We start from the raw sequence: 14,378 nt of genomic DNA, 5'->3' as shown, positions 1-14,378 counted from the left end.
TGATAATTTGCCAAACATTCCATTAAATCAACTTTCAAAAGCAAATGTGGTTTCTAAATTAAGCAAAATCCCAGCTTCTGCTGGATCTTTAAAATGTCTTTATTATTTTGGAAAATCTTATGGGTTTGGGTGGGAGAGTGTGGGATTTTCCTGACCTCATTTTAGACACGCTTTAAATTTCTTTTAAAATAATGCCAACTTTCTTTCAAAAAGCAACAAATAACTCTTGTTAATAAAACATTTATAAAAGTTGAGGGTGAAGAGTTTCTCATATGCACTGCTCTGGCTTCTCAGGATTGGTCCTGGCTTCCTGCTGAGGTTTTCACAGAAGTAATCAAAACATTTTGATGATTTTTCTGATTCAGACCAGGCTAGATTTTATTACCAACTGAGGTTGAACCAACTATATTACATATAATATATATTAAAACTGTAATATATAAATAAAGCGACCCTCAGCTACTTCTCTCAACAATATCATAAAAATAAATTAGCCTAATTTTTGAAAAAAGATTTTATCTTCTGATTCAGAAATTTGGCATCAATTAAAATAACCTCTGTATAAGCTTACATTACTAGTCATAAATGTCCTTGGTCTATAAAGCTTCCTCTAGTAAAAGAGAAAGAGAAAGAAGCAAAATACAGAAAGCTAAGCACTCAGATAATCCTTTTTTTTTTTTTTTAAATGAATACCTTAGCCTTCCCAGGGACAGATATCTCTTGAGGTTGTTCCTCAAAGTTTCATCATTTATACAAAACACTGATTTATGAGGGCAAACGCCTTTATTTCATTAGCTAAGTCAGCCACAACTACTTAATACCTGCTCCACACAGAGCAGCAATCAGAATGGACAGTGAGTTAGAAACAGAGGAAAAGGTATTTTAGTCTAAGCTCCAGGACCATTTTATAACACGTATGTGGAGAAAAAAACCCCTCTGAATCCATTGCCGTATGTTGCAGTGTTCACACATAGTCCAAAACCTCCTGACTTGCCCCACAGCAAAACCAAAGCCAGGGCCCAGGCTTGTGTTTCCATTTTGACATCACAACCATCTGTGTGGCAGAGACTGGTTAGCTGTTCACTAAGCCTGGTTGGGTGTGACTTTGAATTCTGGCCTTTGGTATGTGGGTCGAAGTGAAGTGCGTGGCTTCCAGGTTTGGTCCCTAAAAACCTCTTGTGGGATTCTGTGTGCCCTCTCTTCTCGTGTCTTCTGGCGAGATCCTGATTCCAGAATGACCTCCACATATGAGAGGTGGGAGAGCCTCCAACAGCCTATATCCCTGAATGTCTGCATAGGGGAGATAAGGCATCACCTCCCACACACCCGTCCGGCCACCTGGACTTCTAAGAGTACATTCTATTCTGTTAAACCACTGAGCTCTGGGTATTTACATGTTATAACAACTAGCATAACCTTAATGATACAACAGGTCATTTTTAAAACACAGAAAACCAAAGCAAAAAGACGTGATCCTGCTGAATTTTGTTGGAGAATGTTAGACATTTATGAAAGGAGATGTGTTATGACTTCCTTTTCATTTTTTTAAAGATTTTATTTATTTGAGAGAAAGAGAGACATAGAGAGAGAGAGAGAGAGCATGAGCAGGGGAAGGGACAGAGGGAGAGGGAGAAGCCGACTCCCCGCTGAGCAAGGAGCCCAATTCCCCGATTCGGGCTGGATCCCACAACCCTGAGGTCATGACCTGAGCCGAAGGCAGAGGACTGAGTCACCCAGGCGCCCCTCATTTTCATTTTTTTAAAGCAAAAAAATAAAGCATTTGAATAGTGAGTAAAACTAAACCTGTAAGTATAGATATCATTAAAAGAAAACACGGAGAGATAACATTATTGAAGGGGAATATTCTTTATTTTTATTTTTTAAAGATTTTTATTTATTTGACAGAGACACAGCGAGAGAGGGAACACAAGCAGGGGGAGTGGGAGAGGGAGAGGGAGAAGCAGGCTTCCTGCAGAGCAGGGAGCCGGATGTGCGGCTGGATCCCAGGACCCTGGGACCATGACCTGAGCCGAAGGCAGACGCTTAACTAAAACTGAGCCACCCAGGTGCCCCAGGGGAATATTTTTTTAAAACCGATCTGTAGTACAAGATCTGTGCCCGATGGCCCCCTATGCCATGCACCAGAAGAGCGTCTGTCTAGGGGGAAGTCTCTTCATTCATCGAATAAGGTTTTCAGTGCATGGTTTCCCACAGAGTCACCCTCCCTCCATTTTTTCTGTGTAACACTTCAGTGAAATTTTACAGGGAAGCAAATATATAAAACAGATCATCTTGGCACTGCTCTGGTTGCAGTGGGGTTGAAAATCTGGCTCCAGGCTCAAACTGTTCCAGGCATCCCTGGAAACAACTTAAGAAAACCCCAGTGGCACTTAGGAGCATAGTTTAAAAGCCACAGTTTATATTAATTCAATCACGAGATAGCAGGTACAGTGAGGCTAAACATCCTTAGTTTCTCTTATAATGATTGCCTTGTCATCTACCAGTTTATCTGCGTTTTTTGAAATTATTTAAAATTTCAACCTGTGTAACATCCTACATAATAGACTCCATTTTCCTTTAAAATGTTTTTTTTACATTCATCTTTCTTCCATTTTTTGCTACCATCAGCCTAGTTCAGGCCCGGATTACATGACTCCTTTGTCTGAGTTTCTCTGCAATTCCCCAATCCATCCTGCACACATTCTCTCTCTCTTTTTTCGGAGCTTCATTTATTTGAGCAAGAGAGAGCGAACAGAAAGGAGGGGCAGAGGGAGAGGGAGAGAGAAACAAGCAGACTCGGCACTGAGCTTGGGGCTTGACGTGGGGCTCCATCTCACGACCCTGACATCACAACCTGAGCGGAAACCAAGAGCTGGACAATTAACGAACTGTGCCACCCAGGTTCCCCTGCACACATTCTCTTGAGAGTCTATTCTCTATTCAGCAGCATGAGTGGACTTTATGGAATATAAATCTGAGCAGGTCACTCTTGCTCAAAACCTTCCATTGGCTGCCCATCATACTTTGAATAAAAATCCAAAGGCTTTTCAGTAGCCCGCAAGACTCTACATGACCTGGCCTCATCTCTACTCCCCCGCTACTCCATCTACACCTCCTTGTTTTTGCTCACACTCGGCAAGTGTGGTCCAGGCCGGGCCCCTTACGCTCCACTTTCCCTTTGCCTCCTCCTTTCATTTTCCCAATTGGCCACGTGGTTCACTGATGTATTTCATTCAGGTCTGTGGTCAGATCTGACCTGCTCACAGGGTTTTCCCAGTCCATTTCCATTCTATTCCGTCTTAAATAGTCTCTTCTTCTACCCCGCTACCCAGAGCATATCGCTTCCTGACGTTAAATCATACATGGACTTGTTCGTTTCCCCTCACTGGATATAACCTCCTTGAGGATGGAATTTTTATTTTGCTCATTACTATATCCCAAACACCTAAAACAGTACATAGCATGTATTTTTTTCTCAGTAAATAATTCTATAAATGAATAAATGAATACCCCAGAGAGTGCACAGGACCTGATTATTACCCTTTTCTGCTCAAAAACATTCAGATCCCAAAATTATCAAGCTATGCTTCCCTTTTGCAGCCTTTCCCATCTCAGAGTCCCCTGGATGTTGATACAGCAACATGGATGACTTTCAAAGGTATTATGCTGAGTGAAAGACACCAATCTCAAAATGTCGATATTGTATGATTCCATTTATATGACATTCTCAAGAAGACAAAACTATAAGAACAAAGAATAAGATCGGTGGTGCCAGAAGTTATGGGTGGGGATAGAGGCTACTTTATAAAAGAATAGCAGCGGCGGGGGGGATTTGGGGGGGATGATAGAACTGATCTGTATCCTGATTATGGTGTTTGTCAAGAATCTATACATGTGTTGAAATTCATAGAATTGTACTCCAAAAGAAAAGTCAAACTTACCATGTGATAATTTAAAAAAATAAAATATAAATAAATATGTAAGAAAAATACTTTTTAGTCCTGTTGATCCTAAGATCCAGAAAATTTGAGTTTTTGCTGTCCCCCACCTCTCGCTATGATTTCCCTGTCCCCTCTTTGTTAAGTCTTTCTGTACTGGACTCTCCCACACTGAAAGTCTTTTACAACAGAACTGCCAGACTGATCTTTCTAGAACATGTATCCTTTGGTTCTTACCACTTCCCTCCTCAGAAACTCCCTATCACCTACAGCAGTGGTTTCTAAGCCTTTCTCCTTTTAAAGTCAATGAATCTTTGTTCAACTGGAATTTTTCTCAGGAGCCCAGTATGCAGAGTAGACCAATTTGGAGATTTCCCTGGTTCACCTAGTTGACTAGGGGTGGGGTGCTAGAGTCCAGCTAAAGGGCCTCCCCATGACCCCCATCTTACACACCACCCCAAACCCCCAAAGTACCTCCACAGAATCCCAGGAACTCCTAGAAGCACAGATTGAGAACCAGGAGTCAATAGGACAAAGCTTAACTTTTTAGAGTTGTGTTTCTGATCTCCGAGATCTTACTACTTGTCCTAAAGAATTTATGGGATCAACGAAAGGGCAGAGGACTTGTAAGTTTTTCGGTTCAAGCCCCAATCCAGCCTCTGACTAGCTGTGCGGATCTTGTTGAGCTTCTATTGCCCCATAGACCAAGTTAATGCAGTAATAACTTCTCTCATAGTGCTCTTGTGATGACATGACATAGTATGTTAATTCTTCTGTTTTGCAAAATGTATGATAGAGTATTATTATTATGGGAGGCAATGTAAGTGGTGGCAAAACTATGCGTTTGGGCCCTTTTGACCTTGTTTAAATACAGGTTCTGTTGCTTGCTACTATTGGAGCTTATTCTCTCAGAGTTTGTATTGCATGTGTAAAATGGAGAAAATATACTATCACATTAGGACATGAAAACCTTCAGGGGGTGCCTGGGTATTTCAGTCAAGTTGAACATCTGACTTTGGCTCAGGTCATGATCTCAGGGTCCTGGAATAGAGTTCCGAGTGGGGCTCCCTGCTCAGCAGGGAGCCTCCTTCTCCCTCTCCCTCTGCCCCTCCCCCTTCTCATGCTCTCCTGCTCACTCTCTCAAATAAATAAAATCTTAAAAAAAAAAAAAGGAAAAGAAAATCTCCAGAGAAAAAAGAGAGATCTCTCCTTCTATAAGCCTCTTTCTTTTTTTCCCCTATACTATACCTTTTATTCCCATGGCTTATTCATTCCTCAATTGGAAGCCTGAACCTCCTGCTCCCCTCCACCCATTTTGCCCACCCCCCCACTCTTCCCTCTGGCAACCATCAGTTTGTTCTCCGCATTTATAGGTCTGATTCTGCTTTTCGTTTGTTTATTCATTTGTTTTGTCTTTTAGATTCCACATGTGAGTGATCTGTATGGTATTTGTCTTTCTCAGTCTGACTTATTTCATTTAGCATAATATCCTTTAGGTATTACCCTTGGAGTCCTGTTGCTGAGACAGGCTCCTCAATATAATAAAATATTCCTCCATTCCATGAAGAATTTCTGTCTATAGTGCCTACAGTCTACAATGTGGAATATTTTCAATCAATTATTTTAACTGAAAATAAATTGTATCCTTTGGTTCTTACCTAACAACATAATCATATCTCTAGCAACCCATCTGTAACATTAAGTAGCAGGATAATTGAACACCTAACTGAAATTAACATAGTTAATTAGTAACAAAGCTGGGATGGGTATTCAGATTCCTTGCCCAGTTACTAACTCTTTGAACAAGAACCCACCTCACTAATGGAAGGTGGCTGGTAGGTCTTCTCTAAGAGCACCATCATTGGGGCTTCAAAAGTTCAAATCACATTCTATTGGGGAATTGATGAGAAAGGAATAGAAATACAGAATTAAGGCACACTTTTACACATCAGTATAAAATTGCGCCTCATTTAATTTGAAACAACTTATCAGTACTGCAATCAAAGACCAGGCAAGAATTGAGATAATTTACATGAACAGATTTTGGATTTCACCAAGATAGCAAAACAATTTTTGGTCATCCCTCTGGTTGGATGAATGAGCCAGTTCATTCTTGTCAAATCACTTCCATCTGTTCACAAAAATAATTTCCCTTCAAAATAACTACCCACTTGTTTTCAGCTGGTTTGTAGCCTGAAACATGAGAGGCTTCCATTTTGTTACCAGATTTGCTGATGTTCAGCCCTATGAACCAAAGTTCTTAGAGAAGACTCCCTTTCTCAGTGTGATGTTCAGCCTGTTGTAAAATTCCATGAATTCGTGTGTGCCCAAAGATACGAAATGTAATGATACAGTAAAACAATCCCTATTTCTGCCCCACCCACTCTAGATTATTCTACAATGTATCGCTATTTAGAGCTGAGGTTTTTTTCTACTTCTACTAAGACTTCAACATATTAATGATTGATAATATGGTTTATGATCCATATAATCTCACTCATGACTCAAATTTCTAATGATAGTATATTTACTCATTTTTTTAAAGATTTTATTTATTCATTTGAGACACAGAGATACAGAGAGAGAGAGCATGAGCAGGGGGAGAGGCAGAGGGAGAGGGAGAAGCAGGCTCCCCGCTGAGCCAGGAGCCCGATGTGGGACTCAATCCCAGGACCCTGGGATCACGACCTGAGCTGAAGGCAGACGCTTAATGACTGAGCCACCCAGGCGCCCCAGTATATTTACTCATTTTCTAAAATTTTAATTACGTTTACAAATTACGCCTACGGCATAATAACTTCAATAAAAGCCATAACTTGAGTTTTGGAATTTAGCAGATTGGAGTTTAAATTTTGGCTCTGTCATTGACTACTTGAGCAGCCTTGTGCCCTATTACTTGAAATCACTGAGACTCAGTGCTCCTGCATGTATAATGGAATACAGATATTTGCCCCCAGCGTTTCTATGAGGATATCATGCCACATTATGAGTAAAGCACTTAATACCGTGCCTGGAACATAATGCTCCATAAATGGTATCTATTCTGATTATAACACATCTCTTATGCTTGATACTCACTGATTCTCAATACTTATCATAATATTGAAAATATATGTGAAAGAAATTTTGTTGAATTTTGCTTCTTGCTTTATATTTTAAATAGCTTTCTGGTTTCCAATTTTTAGAATTTTAAAAATACTTCTAAGATAAGAATTCTAAATAAGAAAAAACACTCCAAGTACTTTTTCATCTCTTAAAAAAATCTCCTAATGATAAAGTTAAGGATGACTCAACCCATGTGTACGTGTCAGATCTTTCCACTTCTTTTAAGGACCCCTGGAAGGTACCAAGCTGGATAATAGATAATTAGCATTAAGTGAAGGTTGAGATGTGAAGAAAAAAATACAGTATAATGTGCTTCCTCTTCGCCTACAAAACAAAAAACCGTATAAAAATAAATCCAGTCCTGTCTTCCACCAGCTTTGAGAAAAGGAAAGGAGAAAAATTGGAGGGAAAGGAGAAAAATAAGAGCAGGTGTTCTTAGCTGTTTTTGTGCGATCAACTTCCCCAAATAAAGTGTCTTAATTTTTGATATAATGATGAAACAATAATTCAAGATGGCTGAAACAACTGCTATATGATATGAAAAGATCTATGATTTCCCCAGGCGACAAAGGGACAGGTACCACTAATATTGCTGAAGTTTATGGCCCATACACAAAATCGAAGGAAATACTTTAGGAAGCCATGTAAAAACCTAAAAATGAGCTCATTATAATTGCAACTATATAAATATAGAAGAACATGAAGGGGAATAAGCTGAAAAATTGGGACTGAATTATGGACCTTTTAAAAGGTCCATAATTTTTTTTTGCCAATATTGCTGCAATTACAAATCATCAAAAATCGTCAAACCATAAAAATTTACAATTGACATAAAAAATTGAAGGAAATAATAAATTTCAATTCAGGATTAATGAAAATGAAGATGAAACTTTTTCCCAGCCAAGTTTACAGACTTCCTGGATATGTCTGATGAAGCCCTTGGACACCACTTGAAAAATTTCTGCAATGAAGGCATACCATGCCCAATTTGTATTTTCTTCTTTTTTTTTTTTAAGATTTATTTATTTGAGAGAGAGCACGCACGGGGTGGAGCTGGGTGGGGGGCACAGAGGGAGAGAGAGAATCTCTAGCAGTCTCCCGACTGAGCAGAGAGGCCGACCCGGGGCTCAATCTCACACCCCTGAGATCACGACTTAAGCTGAGATCAAGAGTTGGTCACTTAACCGACTGAGCCACCCAGGTGCCCCCTAATTCATATCTTCTTAAATGTAAGGTACAATTGGAATATTCGTACCTCTAAATTTTCTGAATCACAGTAAAAATTAATTTGCTATATTAAAATTAACCAAATAAGAAAACAAACGTAGTAGTGCTTTTTCTCTTCAAGTAAAGGTTAAATGAATGGAAAGCAATTATTTTTATTTTCTTACAAAGTTTTTTCTAGGGCGCCTGGGTGGCTCAGTCATTAAGTGTCTGCCTTCAGCTCAGGTCATGATCCTTGAGTCCTGGGATCGAGCCCTGCATCAGGCTCCCTGCTACTCAGGAAGCCTGCTTCTCCCTCTGCCTCTGCTGCTTCCCCTGCTGTGCTTTCTCTCTGTCAAATAAATTAAATTAAATTAAAATAAAATAAAATAAAATATTTTCTAGAGTAACTTTTCTGTATTGTTAACAAAATTCTATTTTTTTAACTTTTCCTGAGTTTTAATTTTATTTTCTCATCTATTTTTATATACTTCTACGATAAACCACTATAATATTTTGTTGCAAATATTATATGTATACATAAAATTTCAGCCAAGAAAGGAATGAGGACATAATTTTTTTGTCATTGACCTTACTGCATTTTGCCATGGCAGACACCAGAATCCTAGCTCCACTATAATGATTTTAAAGTTGAAACCACAAGAATGTGTGCAGTCAACAATGAAAATTATACTCTGCCAGTTTTTTTTTTTTTTCTGAAATCTATTTTGCTAAATAGTACAGGAGGAAATTCCAGCCACTTTGCTATGCTAGAGGATCTCCCCCTTGTGCCTAAACTTTGTATTGAACTCAAAAGGATTGAAAGTCATGATATATGGCATGAATTTAAAAAAAAAAAATTAAGGAAAAATGAGACTTTCCTTCTCATATCAAGCAGTTTCTCAATATTGAGGGTTTGGGGCTATAAGTCTAATACAAATACCATTCTAGCAGGACCAGAATAATTGGATAGCTTCAAATAATTTGCAGTAACTGAAGACTTGCAAATCTTAATGGGAGTTAGTTGTCCAAAGATGTTCATTCAGCCTCCTTTATAATAGCAAAAGTTTTGAACAATCTACATAACAAAAGAGAATATGATCTAGCTCTATGATGAAATGTTTGTAGCCATTAAAAATCACATTTTTGAGGCAAAGGGAACAAAAACAAAAATGAACTATTGGGACTTCATTAGTATAAAAAGCTTTTCACATAACCAAGGAAATAGTCAACAAAACTAATGGGCAACTGGGGCGCCTGGGTGGCTCAGTCGTGAAACGTCTGCCTTTGGCTCGGGTCATGATCCCAGGGTCCTGGGATCGAAGCCCGCATTGGGCTCCCTGCTCCGCGGAAAGCCTGCTTCTCCCTCTCCCACTCCCCCTGCTTGTGTTCCCTCTCTCACTGTGTCTCTCTCTATCAAATAAACAAAATCTTAAAAAAACAAAAAACAAAAAAACTAAAAGGCAACCTATGGAATGGGAGAAGATATTTGCAAATGACATATCAGATAAAGGGCTAGTATCCAAAGTCTATAAAGAACTTATCAAACTCAATACCCTCCCCCCCAAAAAAATACTCCAGTCAAGAAATGGTCAGGAGACACAAACAGATATTTCTCCAAAGAAGACATACAAATGGCTAACAGGCACATGAAAAAATGCTCAACATCAGTCAGCATCAGGGAAATACAAATCAAAATCACAATAAGATACCACCTCACACCTGTCAGAATGGCTAAAATTAACAAGTCAGGAAATGACAGATGTTGGCAAGGACGTGGGGAAAGGGGAATCCTCCTACACTGTTGGTGGGAAAGCAAGCTGGTGCAGCCACTCTGGAAAACAGTATGGAGGTTCCTCAAAAAGTTAAAAATAGAGCTACTCTATGACCCAGCAATTGAACTACTAGGCATTTATCCAAAGGATACAAACATAGTGATTTGAAGGGGCACATGCACCCCAACATTTATAGCATCAATGTCCACGATAGCCAAAATATGGAAAGAGCCCAGATGTCCATTGACAGACGAATATATATATATATATATATATATATATATATATATATATATACCACCTCTTGTGTGTGTATATATATGTACACACACACACACACACACAATGGAACATTATTCAGCCATCAAAAAGAATGAAATCATGCCATTCACAGCTATGTAGATGGAACTAGAGGGTATTATGCTAAGTGAAATAGGTCAGTCAAAGAAAGACAAATACCATATGATTTCACTTATATGTGGAATTTAAGAAACAAAACAGATGAACATAGGGGAAGGAAAGGAAAAATAAAATAAGATGAAAACAGAGGGAGACAAACTATAAGAGATGCTGAACTCTAGGAAACAAACTGAGGGTTGCTGGAGGGGAGATGGGTTGGGGGATGGGGTAACTGGCTGATGGGCATTAAGGAGGGCACTTGAATCACTAAATTCTACCCCTGAAACTAATAATACACTATATGTTAACTAAAATGAATTTAAATAAAAATTTTAAAAATCACATTTTTGAAGAATTTTTAACTATGGGAAATTGACCACAATATAATATTGAAGTAATAAAGCAGTATTCAAAAATGCATATATTTATGGAAAACTCCCAATTATATAATATATACTTCTTATTCATTCAACAAGTACGGTTTGATCTAACTGATCAGGCTAACAGACCCATTTCATCCTTTAGACTTCAATGCAAATAGCATCACCTCAGAGGCTTAAAAAATTACTTCCAATGCTAAAATTCATCACCTATCAATCAGTCATTCATTGCCCCAACCGTGTGTGGGACAAATATGCAGAAGCCACAGTGGGTAGCTGCCCCAAGAAATATACAACTAATGGGATTCAACACTTCAGAAATGTCTTCTGTGTGAATGATTTTCCCTCTTATTTTCTAAAAGGTCTGAAAATGGAGTGGATACTAAAGAAACTGGAAGGGGGGAATGTCACCCACCAAAGAAAATCAGAAAGGATGAACAATGTGAATGGTGGTCTCTAAGGGATGGTTTAGCTTAACCTGATGCTCCACTCACAACAGCATCTCCCTGTCTACAGATTACCAAGGAAGGGAAAAGATCAGGTTTTACGGAATATCAGGTGGCCACTAGGGGGCGCGAGAATGCTAATATCCCTGCATGACTCCTTTTCCTAGGGGACTCTGGATTTGAGATTGAATATAGTTCAAGTTGACCAGAAATAACTTTTCTTTTTCCAGTAAAATGGTGAGAATGTGACAGGTCACATGATTCATAGGAGACCAGGGATTAGAAATCCAGTATTTATGAGTCCCAGGCCATTACTGAGTCCCAGGCCATATTGCTACCCAAGGGAAAAAACAAAAACAAAATCTCCAACAAACTTCTATCCCTCCAGCAGGAACTAATTAGCAAATTAGAAAAAAGTAAAATGACAACAACAATAACAACGAAACCAGTTAACCAGACAAAAACTTCAGGAGTTGGAAAAAATACTTCAGGGTTAAAAAAAATTTTTTTTTCAGACAGTAGGATCCTTTTTTATCTTAGTATGTAAAAAATGTCTAAATATGGAGAAAAACTTAGAAATACATACATAAAAATCAATAAGGGTATTTGAAGTTGCTAGGATTATGTTCTTGTTTTTCCCATTTTTTTTTCCTTCTGCTTTATTCATTTTCTGTAATTTCAAGATATCGCTGATTGCTTACCATGGCAGACATTACATCAACGCTTCATTCAGGTTATAAGACATGCATGTGTAGAAGTGTTCAGTCTCCCCAACACCTACCCCCAGTTCAGAAAAGAAAACAAAAAGAGTAGAGAGGAGAAGAAAAGTTTTATGGAGGGAGAGGCTCTAAAACAAGACTCAGTGGGGGTCTGGGCAGAAACAACTGTCAGAAACATGGGTGGGAGAGAGAATTTTAATTTTAAGTATAACTCTGGGGGCGCCTGGGTGGCTCAGATGGTTAAGCCTCTGCCTTCGGCTCAGGTCATGATCCCAGGGTCCTGGGATCGAGCCCCACATTGGGCTCCTGGCTCGGCGGGGAGCCTGCCACTCCCTCTCCCTCTGCTCTCCCCCTGCTCATTCTCTCTCTCTCTCTATCTCTGTGTCTCAGATGAATTAAAAAAAAAAAAAAATCTTTAAGTATAACTCTGAATTATGTTTTTGATCCACTCTGGAGTTTTCTTAAATAAAATGTAAGTAAAGAGTTTGAACTATGTTGAGATTGCCTTTTGTGGTGGTTATTTCTTTTATAGAAACAGGACCTTGAGGTTGAACAACACGGGTTTGGGCTTGATAAAGATTCAAAAACATTACTGCATTTTATCCAACACAAAATACCGCCTCAAATTATAGGAATAAGGGCGCCTGGGTGGCTCAGTTGGTTAAGCGACTGCCTTCGGCTCAGGTCATGATCCTGGAGTCCCGGGATCGAGTCCCACATCGGGCTCCTTGCTCAGCAGGGAGTCTGCCTCTCTCTCTGACCCTCCCCCCTCTCATGCTCTCTATCTCATTCTCTCTCTCAAATAAATAAATAAAATCTTAAAAAAAAATTATAGGAATAAAAGCTGGATCCCCTCATCTGTTTAATCGGAAAGTAACATAAATCCACAGAGTATAAACCACCATCCTCCCCTAATTATTTACCTTCCCTTCTTCCATATTTCCATCATAATATATATAAGATACTGGATCTACGTCTTGATAAAAATGTATTGCATGAAATGTAATGGCTGCTTTATCCAGGACTTACTTCATACTTAACCAAGTATGGTATCTGCAGTTGAAATAATTGCAGGAGCTATTTTGGGAAACTTTCTCCAAGATCACTCAACCCCACGCCCAGTGGACTCCAGAGCCTCAGCTTTCCCTGTTATCCTACTCTGGAGCTATGTCAAAGAAGGGCCAATCCTGCTGGGTTGAAATAAGTGGGAGAGCAGAAGACTGTAGGCAGAGCCCTAACCATTGGGTGTTTCTGTCTCTCACTTCAGTGGCCCTGAAGGGGATGTTAAGAAGTAGTTCAAGGGGCACCTGGGTGGCTCAGTCGTTAAGCATCTGCCTTCGGCTCAGGTCATGATCCCAGGGTCCTGGGATCGAGCCCCGCATCAGGCTCCCTGCTCAGCGGGAAGCCTGCTTCTCCCTCTCCCACTCCCCCTGCTTGTGTTCCCTCTCTTACTGTATCTCTCTGTCAAATAAATAAATAAAATCTTTAAAAAAAAAAAAAAAAAAAGAAGTAGTTCAAAAACCAAGGCTTTGGGGCGCCTGGGTGGCTCAGTTGGTTAAGCGACTGCCTTCGGCTCAGGTCATGATCCTGGAGTCCCGGGATCGAGTCCCGCATCGGGCTCCCTGCTCGGCAGGGAGTCTGCTTCTCCCTCTGACCCTCCTCCCTCTCGTGCTCTCTGTCTCTCATTCTCTCTCTCTCAAATAAATAAATAAAATCTTTAAAAAAAAGAGAAAAAAAAAAAAAAAACCAAGGCTTTGCAATGAAAGAAAAAGTAGGTAAAAGGATTTCATCAAAATAGAAAACTTTTGTGCTGTAAACAATGCCATCAAGAAAGTGAAAAGAAAGAAAGAAAGAGAGAAATTTGAAAGAGAGAAAAGACAAGCCACAGGATGGGAGAAAATATTTGCAAATTATGCATCTGATGAGATGTATGCAGAATATATAGACACTCTTACAACTCAATAATAAAAAGATAATCTAATTTTTAAATGGGCAAAGGTATTAAAGATGTTTCTCCAAAGAAGATATACAAATGGCCAATCAGCACATGCAAATATGCTCTAATATGCTCACCATTAGTCATTAGGGCAATACAAATCCAAACCACAGTGAGATACCCCTTGACACCCAGTAGTACACTATAATAAAAAACACAGATAATAATAAGTGCTGACAAAGATATGGAGAAACTGGAGACCTCATGCATTGCTGGTGATGGGAAAAATGGGTGAATGGGAGTGGGGTTGTGATTGCGACATCTGGAGACTGATGGCAGCTACCCCTGTGGTGAGCACAGCATAACGCACGGACTCGTCCAGTCACTATGTTGTACACTTGAACCTAATGTAACACTGTGTGCCAGCTAAACTTCAATTTAAAAAAGTCAACCCAGGGTGCCTGGGTGGCTCACCTT

The sequence above is a fragment of the Mirounga leonina genome, unplaced genomic scaffold (assembly GCF_011800145.1).
Source record: "Mirounga leonina isolate KUSES-001 unplaced genomic scaffold, KU_Mleo_1.0 Mir_53, whole genome shotgun sequence".
Taxonomy (NCBI): Eukaryota; Metazoa; Chordata; class Mammalia; order Carnivora; family Phocidae; genus Mirounga; species Mirounga leonina.
This window is presented reverse-complemented; position numbering follows the sequence as displayed.